Below are 21,823 nucleotides of genomic sequence, written 5' to 3' on the forward strand. Positions count from 1 at the left end.
GGAGCCACTGGCAAGCCATATCCTGCAGTATTTTAATTTTTCTGCTGCAAAGTCATGCAGCCAGCAGAGGGAGCCCAAGTTAATTATAGGTTTCAGAGTAGCAGCCGTGTTAGTCTGTATCCTCAAAAAGAAAAGGAGGACTTGTGGCACCTTAGAGGCTAACACATTTATTTGAGCATAAGCTTTCATGAGCTACAGCTCACTTCATCGTGTAGCTCACGAAAGCTTATGCTCAAATAAATGTGTTAGTCTCTAAGGTGCCACAAGTACTCCTTTTCTTTTTTCAAGTTAATTACCTAACCCATTTTTGTTTGTTTGTTTGTTTGTTTTTAGTATAGGTCTGCTTGTTAGGAACGGAACTAAATGTTATCAAGTTCCAAGAGGGTGCTAGAGACCATGCGGAACAAATGTGGATTGTATGAGCTATAAAACACATCTGCATTTAAAAGGTTCTGAGGACTTTGAGATCCTATGAATTCCAACGTAAATATAAACCTTCTCTGTAGAGGAATGTTCCTGGTTGTTTTATGCATGTGCAATAGTGTGATTCTCCCTGGGCTGCTTCTGTCCTTGCTTTCTGCCACCTCTGGAAATAATAGGCTTTGACATTTCCTTTCTGTGCACACTCAACTAGAGGCTGCTTCACACCTTTGAAGTGAACAATGATTCATCAATTCCTTTACCAGGAGAAGTTGCAGCAAGGTGCAAATGGACACTGCAAGGACACTGGCCTGCAGCTACTGGAAATTAGCCTGACACAGGATCAGGAATACTTCTATTTGAATCCACAGGCCACCACAATGCCCTGCAGATTTGTGTGTATGATAGAGAGGCGAACAAATTATGTACAGGTCATTAATCTTTGTCCACCTGGCTGCAACTTAATAAAACAAACAAATAAGGTATTTCTTCTGGCACTTAAGTGCTAGGCAGCACTGTGTTCCTTTCAAGCATTTTATATCTAAATGTGGGTAATTATCTGGAAAACTGTAGTCCAGACGCTAACTTAATTTATTTTTTTATTAATAGCACTGAAATGCTAGTGTTAAATTCACTATCACATTACAAATAAATAAAATTATCAGCAAAAACCCCAGCAATGGATGCATTAAGTGCTGCTCGTTACCTTTGATTTATACCTCTCTCAAAGGGAAGGTATCAGAGTAGCAGCCATGTTAGTCTGTATCCTTAAAAAGAAAAGGAGGACATGTGGCACCTTAGAGACTAACAAATTTATTTGAGCATAAGCTTTTGTGAGTACACAATGGTTTTTACAGTGGCCGAGGCTTTGGATAATGGATAAGTGAGTTTGAGTCAGTTTCATTGTAAACCATGTACTAAACCTTATTCTTGACAAATGTAAGACTCAGGCTCAACAATTGGTCATTATTAAGTCATGAGGAGATAGTAAGTAGTAAATCTACTAGACGCTACTGGCCGGCTTTGCTGAAATGAATGCCTTCTTGTCTTACAAGGTCAAGCAGGTGCTTATACCTCCAGAATTCCATGACTAAAGGCAATCCTATTCCCAAATCTAGATCACAATGGTCCCTTCTGGCCTTGGAATCGATTAATCTAGTTTGTGGGCTGAAGCAAGACATGGATTTCTGGAGCATGGATCCTATGGCTCCAGCTGAGCTACAAAGGGAAAGAAATAGGGCTTAATCTACTGCTAACATAGGTGTTTTGTGATTAGGATGGTGGTTTAGCTCCTTTTTTCTCTTTAGAGTCTTAGATCTAACCACAGCCAAGCAGAGGGCACGTAGTGACTTCTGTTGCAGCTTCTCCTTCATGCCCTTCAAAAAATGATTATACAGGGAAGGAGCTCTTTAGCTTTATTTCTTGCCAGTAATATTTTATTGTCCCTCTGGCTTTTGGATTCTCTCACCGAGAATTGCAAATGCTCTACCATATTACCACCTGCTTTGCCCTTATGATGAAAACAAGCAAATGTGTACCAGTGGAAATTTTTTCTTTCTCTTGCAAAAAAACATTAAAAGTCAAAACTCACCAGTTTCATTTTTACATGAGCATTTTTTTCAGTACTGTGGGAGAGAAGTGAGGTGATTATCTCCTAAATTAGGATTAAGATCAATAATAGATGCTGTTCTGTGGAATCCTGCAGAGTTTTTCCTGCCAGCAATGAAGACTAACTAGACCCCTTCCAGGCTAAGAAGTCAGGCTGCTATTTGAATTATACAATTCTTTGGCATAACTCAAATGAAATCTGATGGCAAAATGCTCTACTTAATGGAAAAGCTCCAATATTTTTTTTTGGGGGGGAGGGGGGATATACCACTATTTTTACTTAGCATTTAAACAGATTTATTAAGGTTCCTTCAATTAATAGTTGGAGTAACTGGCTTGACGAATACTAAGAAAGAAAAGGAGTACTTGTGGCACCTTAGAGACTAACCAGTTTATTTGAGCATAAGCTTTCGTGAGCTACAGCTCACTTCATCGGATGCATACTGTGGAAAAAGCATTTTCCACAGTATGCATCCGATGAAGTGAGCTGTAGCTCACAAAAGCTTATGCTCAAATAAATTGGCTAGTCTCTAAGGTGCCACAAGTACTCCTTTTCTTTTTGAGAATGCAGACTAACACGGCTGTTACTCTGAAACCTACTAAGAAAGAGTCACTGTTGGCTACATTCATGTCTCAGTAAATAAAAATAGAAATCGAAACGTCAGGGGGACCGTCCCCTTCAAATCACAGTTGAGATATTCAAAATTGACTAGGGCATTTAGACACAATTCACTTTAAAATTTAGTGAGTTGTGTCTCTAAATGCTTTTGTCCACTTTGAAAATCTCACCCTTTACATTTGGCCTGTATTTAGTTTTGTTGAAAGGCTTAATGAAGCAAAGAAGGAGATCGAGAGAAATACATGATCTTGCTTGTTTATAATTAGCACACATGTTTTTAAAAAGTCCTCTCTGCTCCTGGAGCGAGGTGAGTAAAAGCAAAGACTGACTGAGAGAGAGCACAATAGCTTTGCTCAAATAATTCTTGATTGAAGCTGGGCACAAAATATTTCCATCATCCCACAGCTGTCGCTACCTATGGAGAGGGGATATTAAGTTCTTTGCCTGAAACGCATGCGCTGTTCGATAGCTGCAGAACGTATACTGCCTATGAAATGGACAGATGCAATAAGTTACAAGTACTTCTTAATTACAGTCTTTCTGGAACTGATTTTTCTTTCATCACTTTGTTTATATTAGATGGGGAAATGTCTGGTGGAGGAAAATACGATTTAACAGCAAGTAGATCTTAGATGAATCTCTCTTCTGGGTGTTCAGGTAGGAGTAATAATTGGGAAAGTCTCTGTACTAACACAGTGCTCCACCTTGTGTGAAAATCTCAACATCAAAGTCACAAATGAGCCTCATTCCCTCATATCATAAAAGGAAGGAGGTGCCAGCATACTGTGTTGTCATGAAGAAATCAATTTCTTCAGTGCTTTGACCTCTTTACTAACTGATGTCGCTTTCGCTTTACATGTTTTAAATAGTAGTTCCTAGGCAACTGTAGTAATGGGCTAGGTATAGACATGTAGGTGAAATGGTCTGTGATGCACAGGTTACTAGTTCAGTAGCACTGAGTCGCAGTAGTACTTGGTCTCCAATGGAAGTTGGGACTGCCTTGTGCTAGGCACTGTGGGTATACCCACTGTACACCCACAGAGACAGGCCTTGCCCCACAGAGTTTATCCTCACGACAGACAAAGGAAGTTGCAGCCTTTCCCACGTACACGTGCCTGGATTGCACATGTGGATGCAAATTTACACATGCCTCTCAACATGGGCCAAAAAACATCACTTGCCGCAGCCAGTGCCTCCAATCGGTGTCTAATTCCCTCTTCCTGAGCAAGGTAATCTGAAAACGAGCAGAGAACCACCCTCACCTTTGCTGTTATGAAAGGCCCTTCCTGTTGTTTTGAATCCTGGCTAGGGCACAGAGATGTTATTGTCTGTGCTAGGGGCAGACTCCTCCCCGTCCCTCAGAGATGCCCCACAGACCCACCAGGGCCTAGAGAATGGCTCTGAACTAGCCCAGACCAGTTTCTGGGCGCTGTGGCACTCCACGGGCCAGATCACTGCGTGTGGCCGTGCAGATGCCCATTGTCAGTCTCTATCTCAGGCACTGAAGAACGGGGAGGAGGGGAGGCTTAGGCACTGGTGGCAGTTGCTGTCTAAAATCTAAGTAAAACCACTGAGAGAGACCCTGAAACAACAGGTGCCAGAAGCTCTGCATCTCCTTCATATCTGATGGAGGCAGAGCCATCTCGTGCTGCCCCAGGGCAGGGATGAGCAGCAGGAGCCCGACGGATGCGTCTGTGAGACGAGGGAAATATTACTGGGCTGCATCATTCTCTCCTCTGAGGGGCATCTGACCCCTCATTGTCAAGCTAGACTGCAACCTTAGACTCCTTATTGCCCCTGTATACCTGGATAGTCCTAGGTACTGCTCTGCAGCTGGCCAGGAGGGTTTGGCCACAGTGATAAGCACATTCATCACTCCAGGCTTGGCTAGGCTAGGCTACTGCAATTCACTGTGTCACTGAAAAGCAGTAGCTGGCTTGAATGGAGCAGAATGCTTGCTTAGCAACACAAACGGCCATAAACAGATTGTTTGGGGAGTGCTGGGACAGTAGGAGATGAGCTTCAAAGTCATGGGCCTAATCCCTTATAGACTCATAGACTTTAAGGCCAGGAGGGACCATCATGATCATCTAATCTGACCTCCTGCACATTGCTGGCCACAGAACATCACCCACCCCGTCCCTAACCTCTGGCTGAGTTACTGAAGTCCTCAAATGACAGTTTAAAGGCTTCAAGTTACAGAGAATCCACCATTTATTCTAGTTTAAACCTGCAAGTGACATGCTCCACACTGAAAAGGAAGGTGAGAAACCTTCAGGGTCTCTGCCAATCTGCCCTGGGGGAAAATTCCTTCCCAAACACAACTATGGCAGTCAGCTGGACCCTGAGCATGTGGGCAAGACCCATCAGCCAGATATTTGCTGCTAGCAGTCGCAAATCACCTACATGCCATTGTAGGCAGTCCCACCACACCATCCCCTCCACAAACTTACCAAGCTCAGTCTTGAAGCCAGTTAGGTTTTTTTCCCCCACAGCTCCCTTGGAATGTTGTTCCTGAACTTCACTCCTGTGGTGGTTAGAAACCTTCACCTAATTTCAAGCCTATGGGCTTTTAAGCCTCCTTAAAGAACACATCTCACTCTAAGAGCAAGGCTTCCTGCAACAAGTGTGCTCACTGGGGCAGTGGAGTTGGGGGAAGCTGGTGAGAACAGGAGACCGAGTTTTCTCAGCATTAGATGGTTTCTTCTAGCCAAACTGTCCTGTTTCTTTAGCCAACCTGTAGCTCATACCTAGGAAGGGCTACATTGAAGAACTGCTTTCAGATCTGTTCATTTTAAGATTTATCTAAACTAATTCCTCCTGTTGTACAGAAATGGCATAAAACATATATTTCCTAAGGGTCTTACCTGCTTCTAATCAGAAAGATTTCAGAGCACAGCTGAGGATGTGGCTGCATCTGGTCACACTGCCCAATGCAAGACGAAAGTTGGCAGGAGCCCTTTCCCAGTGGGACATAGGCCACTGAGGGTTCAGTGAACTGCAGATGTGAAACCGTCCTGCAGAGGGAAAGGGCTGGGTGCATTGCAGAAGCAAATTATTCTCTGAGGATAGTAAACATACAGAGCAACCCCTACATAATTAATTCATGCTCCAGCATTAAAGCGTTCATACGGTTGAGGGAGGAGTGTTCAAAGATGAGTGGGCTGCTCATTGTGTGGTTTCATGTACTGTTTTCTGGGTAATAACATTGGAGGACTTCATGTTTCTAAAGCTAAATTGGCTCTTTATTAAAGAACTATCTGCAGAGGTGCTACAACTGAAGCTAGCATTCCAGCCATGTGCACACAGATGGACTTCCTGATGCCTCCTCCAAACTCTTCTGTAGGGTGACCAGACAGCAAGTGTGAAAAATTGGGATGGGGGTGGGGGGTAATAGGAGTCTATATAAGAAAAAGACCCAAAAATCGGGACTGTCCCTATAAAATCGAGACATCTGGTCACCCTACTCTTCTGTGATGCTTCCCAGGGTCAGCCAGGCTGTGAGGCACCTCACTACCACCTGCCCTTAGCATGAGGAACCTTTGTCTGTGCCTGCCAGGAGTCAGGTCCCTGGCTCTCCCAGCCACAGGCAACACAAGGTCTTGTCTCAGCCCACATGGGCTTTACTGTCCCTCATGCAGGCTAGTGATAGACCCACTCCAACCCCTGAGTCCTCTGAGCATCCCCCAGCGCTGTCCAGCCTCTTATCCACTGGACACTCACAGAAATACCAGTCCTGCTGTTCCCAAAGGAACAGTACCCCACAGCTTAGTAGTTACGCCTTAGAACACAGCGCTGCTGAACTCACAGCACTTATACTTGTTTTCTCTAATAAAAAATATAAGTGTATTTAACAAAGGACAGAGAGTCATGTGATTGCAAACAGAAGTACTGGAACCAAAGGGTTACATATACAATAAAATCATAACTTGCATTCTAGAGCCTAAACTCAACTAACAAGACGCCCTCTTGTCTGATAAGGTACTGCTTATCCAAAAGTCTTTCCCACAATGTTTTTCAACCAGGATGGCAGAGACCCTTCTTTCATGAGCCCAGGCTTGCTGGCAACTTGTCTCCCCTTGAGGATGGATAAGTGAGCGTTCATCTGCATCCCAGATATAGTTCCAAAAGTTCACTGTCTTTTTTCTAAACAGGATAACTCCTGTTGTGTTTGTTTTTTTCCTGCAGTCTCTGCAATCCTTGGATTGGCATTTTGCTCAGACTGTAAATGGACATCCATTGTGAACCATACAATACTCAATTTCTACACAACCAGCCAGAGAGAGAGATGCATCTCTTCTCCCTGCCTTAGATGTGGATCAACTCTTGGTGACCTGCCTTCACTCACAAACCTAGAGAACAGAATTTTTGGGCTATATGCATAATTCCTCACATATTTTCCATACATACATCTTGCAATGATTATGATGACCAGTGTGACACAAGCTTTCATTAGAGACCTTACATGACATTCCTTGGCAAACTAGTATGTAGATCCCAGACCCAGGTGATCCCTATAACTCTCATGCACCCCGTGCCCTCTGCCAATTGGCACAAAGAGATCCTGTGCACCCATGTGCACACATACTGATTTCCTGATGCCTCCTTCAAACTCTTTCGACCTCCAACCAGACATGCCAAACCTGCGAAAAAAATGCAGAAATTGGGCTTGTTTTTGGCTTAATTGGCTTGTGAGTTGCTTGTTGGCTAGTTTTTGGCCTGTAGCGTGTTGCTTTTTTGGCTTGTAGCTTGTTGCTTCTTTTTTTTTTTTGAACGGCTCCCGGCAAGCAGGGGCAAGGGGGAAGAGAGTCAGGGTGCACAGCGGGCCCACCATAGTCCCAGACTGCACGCTGCAGGGATCTAGTCACATAGAGTGTTGGGCTTCTTAGGGATTGGCTTATTTTGGCCTTGTTTTGAAATGGGATTAGCTTGATTTTTGGCTTATTGTGAAAGTCAGGGTGCTTATTTACCGTGTGAAAGTTAGCAACGGTGCCTCCAACCTATGCTTCTCCCTCCAAGTTCCATGCAGCTTGTTACACAGGTGATTTGCCATGGAGAAAAATTCATCCCCAATAACTTCGGGGCCTGTATGCTGGTGATTTCTGACAGCTAATCACAATAAATTAATTATAACACAAACCGTTTTTTTCCCGAAAGAACCACATTACAAGCCATTGTAGTTTCTGTATTTGGTGTTTTCAGAGAGAGAGACTCACAATCCAGACAGCTCATTCTGCTGCTTATTGCTACGGCCCTACCAAATTCACGGCCATGAAAAACACGTCACGGACCATGAAATCTGGTCTTTTATGTGCTTTTACCCTATACTATATCGATTTCACAGGGGAGACCAGAGTTCTTAAACTGGGGGTCCTGACCCAAAAGAGAGTTGCAGGGGGGGTCTCAGTATTGCCAGTCTTATTTCTCCGCTGCCTTCAGAGCTGGGTGTCCGGAGAGCGGGGGCTGTTGGCCGGGTGCCCAGCTCTGAAGGCAGCGCCCGCCAGCACCAGCACAGAAGTAAGGGTGGTGATACCATACCGTGCCACCCTTACTTCTGCGCTGCTGCTGACGGGGCGCTGCCTTCAGAGCTGGGCTCCCGGACAGCAGCCCCCGCTCTCCAGCTCTGAAGGCCCCGCCGCCACCAGCAACGGTGAAGAAGCAAGGGTAGCAGTACCGCAACCCCCCCACAATAACCTTGCGACCCCTCCCCACACACACAACTCCTTTTTGGGTCAGGACCCTGACAATTACAGCACCCTGAAATTTCAGATTTAAATATTTGAAATCATGAAATTTACAATTTTTAAAATCCTGTGACCATGAAATTGACCAAAATGGGCCATGAATTTGGTAAGGCCCTAGTTATAGCCATTCACAGAGGTATCTGTTCACCCTTCTCCCCAGGAGCACTAATGTGCATGGAGTGGACCATTAACTTGGTTCAAACGGCCTGGCCAAAAGCCAGAAGGCCTGATTCTCATTTACGCCACTCTGGCAGCCTTGCAGTGGGCGTAAGTCACCCCTTTACACTGCCAGGGTGCTGTGAAGTGGTCTTTGTGTAAAGGACAATCAGGCTCAGAGCCTGTCTGCACTGACAAGTTTTGTTGCTAAAAACTGCCTTTTGGCAACAAAACAGCAAGAGCGTACACACTACAATGGGACCTTTGTTGCAAAAAACGCCCAGTTTTGGGGACAAAAAACTTCCACCCCTACAAGAGACTTTTGTCTTTTCCCCTCCCTTTATTGTCGACAAACAGCCAATGTAGACCCTGCTGAGTGTTTTGTCCACAGAACTGGTTTCCGCCAGTATCCCACAATGCCTGCCCTGATTGCTCTGCTCAGTGGTTTGATCTCTGCTGCCCTGCAGGCATGCACCCCTCCCCTTTCAAAGCTCCGGGAAGTACCTGTGTGCTGCTCCCTTTGGGGAACAAAGAAAGAGCAAATCTTGGGAATGCTCCTGTTCTGCCCTGCACTAGGAACACAGACTGCTGTGCTGCTTTCACAGAGCTACTCGTGATGCTGCTCTGGGCAGCTGAGGGGCTGTGGGAGAACTCGGAGAGAATCCCAAGATGCATCGCGATCAGCTCTTCCTTCCCACAATGCAGCACTGTGCATTCCTCACCCTGTCAATGACGGTGTCCCCAGTGTGGACACGATCTGTCGACAAAGGGAGCAAGTGTGAACACCCTTTGGCGATTTTTGTTGTGTCGATTTTTGGGTGGCGACATAAATTTTGTCAACAAAATTTGGTAGTGCAGGCAAGCTCTCAGAGATTAGTGGGAAGATTGTATAGTGACTGGTGCATCAGGCCAGGCTGCTGTGCTCCAGAAAGCAGGAGGTTTGTGATGAGATCGAGATACCCTGGCACGTTCCCCAGCTTTATCGCCTGTTGCACAAAATTTGCCTTTTAGTTGTCTGTATTGTCCTGGGCCAGTCAGTCAGGCTTTTGTCTCCAAATCCTTCTGATCTCTTGCTTTTGCTGAGTTTATTAGGCCTTCAAAGAGAGGCATAAAAAGACAAATCTCCTAGTGGGAACTCACGGACCCCTACAGAACTTCCTTCCAGGCTGTGCACTTTCTGATGTGTTTGTGTGTTCTGAATCAAGTAGATCACTGCCCTATACTAGGCTTAAACGCTGTGTATAGATACATTAGTGCCCTTTTGAAATGGAACGCAATAAAACAATAAAAAGAGAAGGAGTGCTTGTGGCACCTTAGAGACTAACACATTTATTAGAGCATAAGCTTTCATGAGCTACAGCTCACAATTGCATCCCCTGTGGTTACATTAGACTGAAGGGTGAAGACATTTACATTTATTTTCCTCATTAAAAAAATATACTCTGCATTTTTCATGTGGAACTTCCATAGATTATGTAAGTAAATTTCATCTCTTTTAAGGTCAAGCATTTTTCCAACTTAAAGTTCTATGTGACATGCTGTAAAGATAATAGAGTTCAATAATTCAGTGTCATTTTGTTCATTTATCTCTTGCCATGTATGCAGTTACTGAAGATCTGAATCTAAATTGGAACATAGTTGGCACCAGTAGCTACCTAGAAGTTTAATAATAAAAGATGAAACCTTAATCCTTTAGAGAAGCACTCTAAGAGAACTTTGTGGCATGGACTAGCACACCTGTTTAGACAATGGGACGGCTACTGGAGGGAAAGCTCTAGCAAAGCAAAACCCTGCTGTTGTTTTGTGGTGTTTTTAAGCTAAGGTATTATATGGCAGATCTAATACATGTTCTAATCAACTGGCTTCATAGATAAAACTCTATGACAACAATGTATGAAGCACTTCTGCTCCTAGGTACATTATGATGGCATTCTTTTCTTATGATTAATTTCTCTTTTACAACTATTTCAGGCACTGCTTTCTTTGTTATTTTCCCATTGCATCAACTTAATTAGCAACTCCTGACCTTTAAAAACCCCATTCTATAATCTCCAAGTTATGTATGCAAAAATCTATTTTTGTCTCCCCTTCGGGCTATAGCTAGCTGTCTTCTGCCATTCTCTGGGTTCATTCTGAATCAGCTGATGACAGCTCATAAAATGTGACTGTACTGCCAAGTCCAGCTGAAAGTCCACTCACCCGCCCATAAAATGTCACTAGGAAGATCCTGGGCCATTCTGTTGTAAGATAAGGACAATATACAGGTTGGCTGGTAAATGTTTCTCTCTCTAGGGCAGTGGCCCCCAAACTTTTAATGTCGCGCCCCCCCTTGCCCCATCTGTGCTCCCCAGCCGCAGTTGGAAGCTGGGCCAGAAGTGGGGCCATGGTAGGGACTGGGGCTGGGGCCGGAGCCATGGACAGGCCAGGAGCCAAGGCCGTGGCTGGGGCTGGGAGCGGGGCTGGGAGCAGGGCCGGGGCTGAGGCCGGGAACCAAGGCTGAAGGCTGGGGCTGAGAGTGGAGCTGCAGCCAGGCCGTGGTTGGGGCCACCAGCCAGGGCCATGGGTGGGTGCAGAGCTGTGGCTGGGCTGGGAGCCAGGGGACCCCCAATGTTCATCCATGCTCCTATAGGGGGACCACTGCTCTAGTGTGTCCTCCATTTGCATAACTGCCATAAGCTCAATTTCTAGGCTGCAGGGTAAATATTCTGCTCTAATTTCCTTCTTCAGAGGACAGAATGTCAGGACAGAAATGATGATGGAACCATTTACACTGAGAAAGTGAGGTTTGTGTTGATCTAGCCTTCAAGAGCTAGCCCTGGAGGCGCCGCAGCGCTGTTAAGAATGCAGAACGCACTGCGTTTCTCATCTCAGTCTCCTGTGCTACTGTATCTTGGTTCAGAAGTTCTATAAAATGCCTCCACTATAGCAGTTCCCAGGCCATTTCCCTGACACTTTCATGCAAACCACGATCCTGTTAGCGCTCCACAAAAGCAGCACTTGATACAACTGACCTCTTTGACTAACAGGATCCAGCCTTACATTGCTTAGCATGCTAACAGAGACGCTTGCCAAGGGGCCACTCCACTTAGGACATGGAGCAGAGAGTATGGAGCAGGGAGCACTGACAGGCGAACTTGGCCATGCTGTTTATATACCTCACCCTGGCAGAGAAAGGGTTAACAGGAGCTTGAGTGCTCAGTTAGCCCACCTGGCTGCACCTAGAGTGGCATTAGGCACAATTAGTTACCAGATGCAGCTGGAGCGCAGAGCAGTGGAAGGAGCGTGTCAGCAGGGAGGTGAGCTAGGGGAGAAGGGGTACAGGATTTCCTCTCTCAGGGAGAAGACCCTGCGGGGAGCTAGTCCTGTGGTGGGACTGACCCAGGGGCTAAGCTCCAGTGAGGCAGACCTGTGGGTTGGTGTTCTAGAAGAGGAACAGACAGCTGAGAAGAGATCAGAGGGACTAAAACGTCAAGCCTAGGGCAGGCAGGAGCAGCAGAAGTTGTTTGGTTTCATTTGGGGGGTTGATTTCTGCTGGGGCGAAGCAGCCAGTTCTCTGAAAGAAAAGTGGGGTTGAGCAGCTCAGGAGGGCGGGATGGTGTTATCTGGTGACCAGTATTGTGTGGGAGTGTGATACCCCAAAGGGGGGACTTTAGTGGGATCTGGCCCGAGGCCCCATTCACCAGACGGCAGCAGCCCAAGGATGAGAGGAGGCAGAAGTGTCCCAGTGCTGAGTCTTGCTACGAGGAGTTGCTCCAGGATGGTGAGTCGGTCACAACATCCATATATGCTCCTATTGCTAGGCTTCTGCACAGCTCTTGATATGGTTGAGTATGGACTCCTGTTGTCCTTCCTCAGAGGTGTTTCTTTTTCTGATTGATGAGATGCATTGTGTCTGGCTGCTGGCATGTGTTGCGTGGTACATTATCCCCTTGGCAAATGGGTGCTATCACCAGAGCCAGTGCCACAATATTTCCTTTGCATTGTCCCTCCTGCATCTATAAGCTGGTGCTACATCCCATCTGTAAACTCAGGCTCCTCTGAAGGCTGATGTGCAACAGAACTATCTTCTCTCGGACACCCCTGCCTTTATAAGAACGACTGTTTCACTTGTATTGTAATTGTTCTCATTCAAAGCCATGCATTTCCCTGCTCCCCTGGTAGTGCTGGGGAATACAGAGCTTTTTTTTTTTTTTTTTTTAATGGACTAAAGATAGAAAGCGTTTCATTTGGAATTAAGTACCTACTGGCTTTGCTTATGTTAGTTTAGTATATGTGGTAGCAGGAGCTCATTTCTCTGAATAGCAGAGATGGGTTTGTCATACCAATCAGTGCAGGTGCTTGAAGGGAAGCAGTTTAAACATAGTCTTTCTACACAGTCCGCTGCTCACTAATCAAACTTTGTAACAAGCTCATAGATCTTGCCAATAGCCTTTGTCTAATATGTTTTTAATCAATGTGTGGGCTTCTAATTTGCATATTAATGGCAGTGAGGCACTGTCAGAAGGTGATGCTGAGGAGCTGGTTATCATGTTTATGTAGCTAGTTCAGACAGAAAAAGAAAAGAGAGCTGCTAGAAGTAAGAAATAGCAGGAGTTGCATCTCTTCTATAAGGCCTGATGGTGTCTATCACCATCATTTTAGTCCCCTCTTGATAACGCATAAAATAATACAGCCATTAGTCTTTTGTTTTTGTTCCTTTTTGAAACAGGGACAATTTACGTGCAGAATGAGACATGACTTATGACTGTTGGGATATGTCTAAGCAGCTATTGTCACGTTTTCAGTGGGCAGTTGTGAGTCATAAAATACCAAAGACCTAGTCTGACCTGATGGAAGTAGCAACTTACTGCACCTGGCCCCACCAAAATAATTGAAAGTGACCACAGTAAATAGAAAAATAGAATGGTGCAGTTCACTCCCCTGGTTGCTGGTATTTTAAAGTTTCCCCTCAGTGTAGTTAAGATCTAATCAGCCTGACTTCTGTAATTTCTCATGAGGATAAAATACTTGTGGGGTTTCTCATAAAGCATGTTTTATAAAAACTGAACAGTGGCGTCTGGTGTATAACTCAGAACCTGACATGCTTGCGGAGAGCTGTGCATGTGTGTGCTGCATACTGGTGTTTCCATATCAAAGGGTACATGGCCAGGAGTTTGACAAGTAAGGGCTCAGGAAAGGTACAGAGATAGGCCCTGTTTAAAAATACTTAGCACTGATTGTCTGTCCCAAACATTCACTTCATAAACACCGTGTGACATAATCCAATATTATTATCCCTTCTTTTCTGATGAGGGGAATGGAGGAATTGAGGCAAATGATCTCATTTTAATGAGACTTAGGCTTAGGCATTCTTGCAAATTCTATACAAAGTTAATATCTTAGCTCTCTCTGCCTTTGTAGCTTGAGGTAAGGGATTAGCTCTTGTGAAGGATGGTCTTGGTGTTAAGGCGTTAAGGCACTGGACCCTGGGACACAAGAAAGCTGGGTTCAATTCTCGTCTCTGTCATAGACTGACTCCATTCCTCTTCTGTAAAATGGGAATAGTTGTGCTTTCCTACCTTGATGGGAAAGAATTGAAAGAATACATTCACTAATGTTGGTAAGCCACCCCCATATTACAGTGAAGGAGGCTGTGTAAGTATTTCTGTACAGAGATCCTGGCTCCCAGTCCTGTGCATAGACCATAACTTTTCTCACTAAAGGATATTGTGCTTTGTTGGTGTATGAGTGGGTGACCCTCTCTCTTTGGCCTGTTCTAATGTCCAGACTAGGAGTGTTAGAGCCATTAGGTCTGAAATGTGATTGGTGGTTTAAGAAGGTTGGTTTTATTATTTTTTTTCTCTTCTGTGAGAACTTTCTACCCTGAGAGATTTAGTGTATTGCCAGCAAGGCTGCTTACACAAGAAGCTAATTGAGAATGGCTTTATGTACTTTGCCATGGATACTGTTTATTACCATAACCTCTGAAATCATTAATGAAGTGTTAGCCAAAGCTACAGACAGAATCAGAGCTGGGATTAGGGCTGTGGAGCTCCCAGTCCTGTAATCAGGCCCTGAGGCCTGGAGGGTGAGCTGATATACACCGGCTGGCCTTCTCTCCTCCTATATAAACTTCCGTGCTACACTGCTCAGCAGAAAAATTATAGGAAGCCGAAAGGAGAGAATACAGAAGTGGGGGTGGGGGGAGAGCGTGTTCGTGCCAGCACCATTGTGATTCTTCTGAGTGCAATTGTATTTCTCTGGTAGAAAAGGAGTGACAGGAAAAGCAGAGTCTCTGGGCTAGCAGGGGCTTGGAGGAGGTGGAGCAAATTAGCACTTCCAGTGTTTGTCTTAGCGCTAAACCTACTCCACTCTTTAGACAAGTGTAAGTAAATTTTAAATGTGCTCTCCTACCATGAGACCAAAGAACATAGTTAATAATGCACATATGGAGATGGAACAAAGGTGTTTCTCTTTTCTTAATTCCACGCTGTGAACAAAGCAGGTAGTGCTGTTCCCCTTAGGGAGTGATCAGCCCAGGGGAAGGTAGAATTAGTGAAGGGGCAGCCAACCTTTCCAACAGGATCCCAGTTACTGTACTGGAAAGAAGTAACCATTGGTCAGCATTACCCCACATTCCACTCAGAAAGAGCACACTGGATAAGAATGTAAAGGAAGTCACTGTTAACCATCTACCCCAAAACCTCATTTGCTGTGTAAGTTGCTTGCAGCAGGGGAGTGAGCGGAAAGCCAGGGTAAGGCATTGTTCATGTATCTAATTCATAAATATTAAAAGTGACAAGACTTAAAAAAACGAACTGCTCACAACTCCATGAGCAGAGACACCCAGTGTGGTGAATTATGGGCTTTCAATCACATCAGCTCCATAAGAATAGACTCACTGTAGCTAACTTAAATCATAGTCTGCAGCTCCTGAAACTGCCTTCTATGTACTGTTTATGGGAGAAAGAGGAATATAAGATTAAATTTTAAAAAAAATAAACCCATGAACGTTATTATAAAGAAAGTGGCTGGAGTAATAGCACAAAGCAAAGATGTAGGATGTATATTTTGCTCCAGAATTAAAATGCATTTATATAATCATAGCTGTTAGCATAGGAAATGTAAGTAACTGGGTGAGTTTAAATATTTTACAACAGTGAGGTTTTGTGAATACATACTGGATTCTTGCAAAAAGCCCTTATTTCATCAGGAGATATAACAATATTTCAAATAACTCTTTCAGTCTTTTAGTTGGGACAATATTTTATCTGTTCCTCGCTGCTGGAGGTGGAGACTACATCCATCTAAGCAAAAACCCCTTACAAGTTGGTTATGGGTGATTACTTGAGCCAATTTTCTACAAAATTGAGAAGTTTGGCAACCTGCCCATTATCACATTGGCATATTCAGCAGTAACGTTGAAGAGACAATATTATGAAGTTGTATCCCACCCCTTTGATACAAGATGACACAATTATCATATATGGCGTTTAATGCCAACCCCCGAATGGGATCAGAGCCTAGTACCTTAAATGCAGTCCTTTACTACTTGAGCTAACAGCAGTCTTAGCTGGTTGGCTGTAATCCTGGAATAGGAGCAGTCTCTACAGTAAGATGACAGGTTTCAGAGTAACAGCCGTGTTAGTCTGTATTCGCAAAAAGAAAAGGAGGACTTGTGGCACCTTAGAGACTAACCAATTTATTTGAGCATAAGCTTTCGTGAGCTACAGCTCACTTCACCGGATGCATACTGTGGAAAGTGTAGGTTTCAGAGTAACAGCCGTGTTAGTCTGTATTCGTAAAAAGAAAAGGAGTACTTGTGGCACCTTAGAGACTAACCAGTTTATTTGAGCATGAGCTTTCGTGAGCTACAGCTCACTTCATCGGATGCATAGCATATCGTGGAAACTGCAGAAGACATTATATACACACAGAGACCATGAAACAAAACTTAAACAAAAAAAAACAAAACAAAAAGGAAGTTTTGTTTCATGGTCTCTGTGTGTATATAATGTCTTCTGCAGTTTCCACGATATGCTATGCATCCGATGAAGTGAGCTGTAGCTCACGAAAGCTCATGCTCAAATAAACTGGTTAGTCTCTAAGGTGCCACAAGTACTCCTTTTCTTTTTGTGGAAAGTGTAGAAGATCTTTTTATATACACACAAAGCATGAAAAAATACCTCCTCCCACCCCACTCTCCTGCTGGCAATAGCTTATCTAAAGTGATCACTCTCCTTACAATGTGTATGATAATCAAGTTGGGCCATTTCCAGCACAAATCCAGGTTTTCTCACCCCCCCCCCGCACAAACCTACTCTCCTGCTGGTAATAGCTTGTCTAAAGTGACCACTCTCCTTACAATGTGTATGATAACCAAGGTGGGCCATTTCCAGCACAAATCCAGGGTTTAACAAGAACATCTGGGGGGGGGGGGGGAGGGTTAGGAAAAAACAAGGGGAAATAGGTTACCTTGCATAATGACTAAGCCACTCCCAGTCTCTATTCAAGCCTAAGTTAATTGTATCAAATTTGCAAATGAATTCCAATTCAACAGTTTCTCGCTGGAGTCTGGATTTGAAGTTTTTTTGTTGTAATATCACAACTTTCATGTCTGTAATCGCGTGACCAGAGAGATTGAAGTGTTCTCCGACTGGTTTATGAATGTTATAATTCTTGACATCTGATTTGTGTCCATTTATTCTTTTACGTAGAGACTGTCCAGTTTGACCAATGTACATGGCAGAGGGGCATTGCTGGCACATGATGGCACATATCACATTGGTGGATGTGCATGTGAATGAGCCTCTGATAGTGTGGCTGATGTTATTAGGCCCTGTGATGGTGTCCCCTGAATAGATATGTGGGCTCAGTTGGCAACGGGCTTTGTTGCAAGGATAGGTTCCTGGGTTAGTGGTTCTGTTGTGTGGTATGTGGTTGCTGGTGAGTATTTGCTTCAGGTTGGGGGGCTGTCTGTAAGCAAGGACTGGCCTGTCTCCCAAGATTTGTGAGAGTGTTGGGTCATCCTTCAGGATAGGTTGTAGATCCTTAATAATGCGTTGGAGGGATTTTAGTTGGGGGCTGAAGGTGACGGCTAGTGGCGTTCTGTTATTTTCTTTGTTAGGCCTGTCCTGTAGTAGGAGACTTCTGGGAACTCTTCTGGCTCTGTCAATCTGTTTCTTCACTTCCGCAGGTGGGTATTGTAGTTGTAAGAATGCTTGATAGAGATCTTGTAGGTGTTTGTCTCTGTCTCAGGGGTTGGAGCAAATGCAGTTGTATCGCAGAGCTTGGCTGTAGACGATGGATCGTGTGGTGTGGTCTGGATGAAAGCTGGGAGGCATGTAGGTAGGAATAGCGGTCAGTAGGTTTCCGGTATAGGGTGGTGTTTATGTGACCATCGTTTATTAGCACTGTAGTGTCCAGGAAGTGTGTGGACTGGACCAGGCTGAGGTTGATGGTGGGATGGAAATTGTTGAAATCATGGTGGAATTCCTCAAGGGCTTATTTTCCATGGGGCCAGATGATGAAGATGTCATCAATATAGCGCAAGTAGAGTAGGGGCGTTAGGGGACGAGAGCTGAGGAAGCGTTGTTCTAAGTCAGCCATAAAAATGTTGGCATACTGTGGGGCCATGCGGGTACCCATAGCAGTGCCGCTGATTTGAAGGTATACATTGTCCCCAAATGTGAAATAGTTATGGGTAAGGACAAAGTCACAAAGTTCAGATGCAGCACACTGAGTGAGGGGAAGCTTACCTGAGTTATACAGGTGTTCACATTCCCCATATGAGCCTCTTCTGTGCTATGTACAACTATCACACAGCATGGGAAGAATTCAGAGTAGCAGCCGTGTTAGTCTGTATCTGCAAAAAGAACAGGAGTACTTGTGGCACCTTGGAGACTAACAAATTTATTAGAGCCTAAGCTTTCGTGAGCTACAGCTCACTTCATCGGATGCATAGAATGGAACATATAATAAGACACACACACACACACACACACAAGTTGGAAGTTACCATACAAACTGCGAGGCTAACTAGTTAAGATGAGCTATTATCAGCAGGAGAAAAAAAACTTTTGTAGTGATAATCAAGATGGCCCATTTAGACCCTTGACAAGAAGGTGTGAGGATACTTAACTTAAGGAAATAGATGCAATATGTGTAATGACCCAGCCACTCCCAGTCTCTATTCAAACCCAAGTTAATGGTATCTAGTTTGCATATTAATTCAAGCTCAGCAATTTCTCATTGGAGTCTGTTTTTGAAGCTTTTCTATTGCAAAATTGCCACCCTTAAATCTTTTACTGAGTGGCCACAGAGGTTGCAGTGTTTTCCTACCGGTTTTTGAATGTTATCTTTGCAATCCTTTGATCCATGGTAGGCTGTGTGAGGCTGACCCCTCTGCATTAATCAGAGCCTGCCAACAGCCTCAAGAGGCCAATTTGACAACCAGGGATCACCTAAGCATAAGGCCCCCTGTGTTCTGATCATGCCCTTGTGCTAGGAGAGGGAGCTGGTGGAGGAGCCATTATGATGGACAGTCAAGCCCCTCATACCTTTGAAAATCTCCCTGTTCGTGTGTTTCTTTAGCTGGTATTAAAATGATTTTAGGGCTTCTTTTCAAGCATTTCCATCCTGAAGAACAGAAAAGGTGAAAATCTAGTTCAGAAAGACATCCTCCTCCATCTTTCTCTCACTCTTAAGTGAGGGCAGCGCTGGGGTTACAATTCAGGTGCTGCCAGCCAAATAGCCTTAATTCTCTTTTCTGTTTATGTAGTAACATGCACTTATGCCAATCAAGTAAGCTGGTATCTTTACTGGTGGATGCAGAAAGTATATGTTTACAGCACTTGTGTAACTTTCCTCTTCCTTTATTTCACATTCCTAAGGCATACAAGATGAGCAGCTTCTGTACACAGAGGCACACCTGTGCAGAACAAATGGCAGGACTGGGCCCTAGTGTGGGATCTGTAGAGATATATTGCCTCCTCTGTGTGGTCATGCAAAATGTGCAGCCAACAATGTGTGTTGGGCTCTTGGTTTTGCCATGCATTTTGGAGTAAGCAGTCACCAGGGTGTGTCTCTCACCAGTGGCATTTGCATCCTGATCTTTGGGTCTCTAGTTGAAGGTAATTAGAGGCCCAGACTGCTCTGATCTGTGCTTGAAGCTCATTCCACAAGTGTAAACTGCACCCGCAATCGGAGAGGCCTGGCCTGTGCTAGCTGAGATTATACCTCTAAATCACCACAATTGTCATACATGCCTTCCCCACCCCCACCCCCGTATTAGTCACTTCTCGATAGAGATTTGTAATTGTTCGTGGCTTAGTGTGTTAAAGGGAACTCTCAGCTCATAGGTGATGTTGATAAAACAGCCCCAAACTGAAACCTTAGAAACTTTCATTGCCAGGCATTGACTCGCATAGCTACCAGTATTCTTCTCCCAGATGCTGAACTGGAAAGACCTGCACAAAAGCCTGGCCCAGATCCTGCAGTGAGTTCTGTATGGCTGGATTTGTGTGTCATTATGTTGTACCAATAAAATAAAAACCAGCAGGATCTTATTAAAGGGAAAAAGGCAAAATACCACATTTATTGTGAATACAGAAAGAATCATAGTAAGCAGTTAGTTACAGCTGTAACATTCCATTCAATCTCATCTTTATTCACACATTCATTCATACACACACACACACACACACAGGTTCTGCAAGGTTGTTATCATAGTAAGCAGTTAGTTATAGCTATAACATTCCATTCAATCTCATATTTATTCACACACACACACAGGTTCTGCAAGGTTGTTATCATAGTTACCAGCCTTAGAGTTGCTCATGCCAAGCCACTGGCCAGGTGGCCTGGACATGAGGAGGGAGCAGGGCCTTGTCAGATGCTCATCTGATGCTCCTGGAAGTTGGTTTGCAGAATCAGACCCCAAAGTTCTCACTTTTTAGAGTCTATTTTTATAGGGATTTCTTCCTATGCCAGTCTATGGGAATTGCTGCATCATGCTGTTGCTGAATCAATCAGCAGATAGCACATTCCTGACGGCTCCAAGATGTTATCTTGTTCTTTGGTTCTCCCATTCTTGAGGCTGTTGGGTGGATTCCAGTCTGCCCTCTGGGGGTCCTCTGGTTATTTCCACTTGACGCCTTCTTCAGTCGATGGACACTGGATTCTTAGGCTGGCACCTCCCTGATCATTCAGTTATTATCCACACCAAGCATCCATCCACATACATCCTCTATCTCTATTTTAATCACAATTGTTAATACAACAAAAGGGCGGGGAGTCTCTGGGTGCTGTTTCTGTTGTTAGAGTATTGCTTTGAGTCTCTGTGAATTGCTTTGAGAACAGACTCTGTCTTAGAATGTACCAACACAATTAGCAGCTTGCAAGTTTCACACACAGAGGGAGAGAAACAGTACCAAAAACCAAGAGACCTCTTAATTAGTAATACCCTGGAATTTAAACTATGGGGAATCAAACTCATTTGTGATTTTAATACAGAACTTCTTTAATATGATCCAACAATTACACCAGTGCGGCTCCTTCTTGGCGTAGCGGCACATCTGTGGCGAACGAGGGGTAGGATTGGGGCCCTCATGTGGAATGTGTAGAGGAGTGTTGCATGAGGTTCCTGTGGCTTATCCCATAAACATCCAACTGAAGTTAACCACCCAGTCCTTTTGTATAAAGTACTGGCAGGAAGGGTGGTTAGAAGTATAGCAGAGGGCAGCTCCCACGAGAGAGGCCATCTATATTTACTCAGTCAGGACAGGGCTAAAGGATGGCTTTTCAGGTGATTGTGCCCATTGGACAGTGAAGCACAGTTGATGAGCAGGACAGTATTAATCAGCAAGTCTGTGAAGTATTCCAGCATGTGCTGATGCAACCTTTAGTTCCCTAAACCAAACTATTAAATAATCCCAACTATACATACAACATGATGGGGGCTAATTTAGCTACAACTAATCAGGAGAAAGATCTTGGAGTCGTTGTGGATAGTTCTCTGAAGACGTCCATGCAGTGTGCAGCGGCAGTCAAAAAAGCAAACAGGATGTTAGGAATCATTAAAGGGATAGAGAATAAGATGGAGAATCTCTTATTGCCCTTATAGAAATCCATGGTACGCCCACATCTTGAATACTGCGTACAGATGTGGTCCCCTCATCTCAAAAAAGATAGACTGGCATTAGAAAAGGTTCAGAAAAGAGCAACTAAAATGATTAGGGGCTTGGAAGGGGTCCCATATGAGGAGAGATTAAAGAGGCTAGGACTTTTCAGCTTGGAA

Source organism: Chelonia mydas, chromosome 26 (assembly GCF_015237465.2).
Source record: "Chelonia mydas isolate rCheMyd1 chromosome 26, rCheMyd1.pri.v2, whole genome shotgun sequence".
NCBI classification, from domain to species: Eukaryota; Metazoa; Chordata; order Testudines; family Cheloniidae; genus Chelonia; species Chelonia mydas.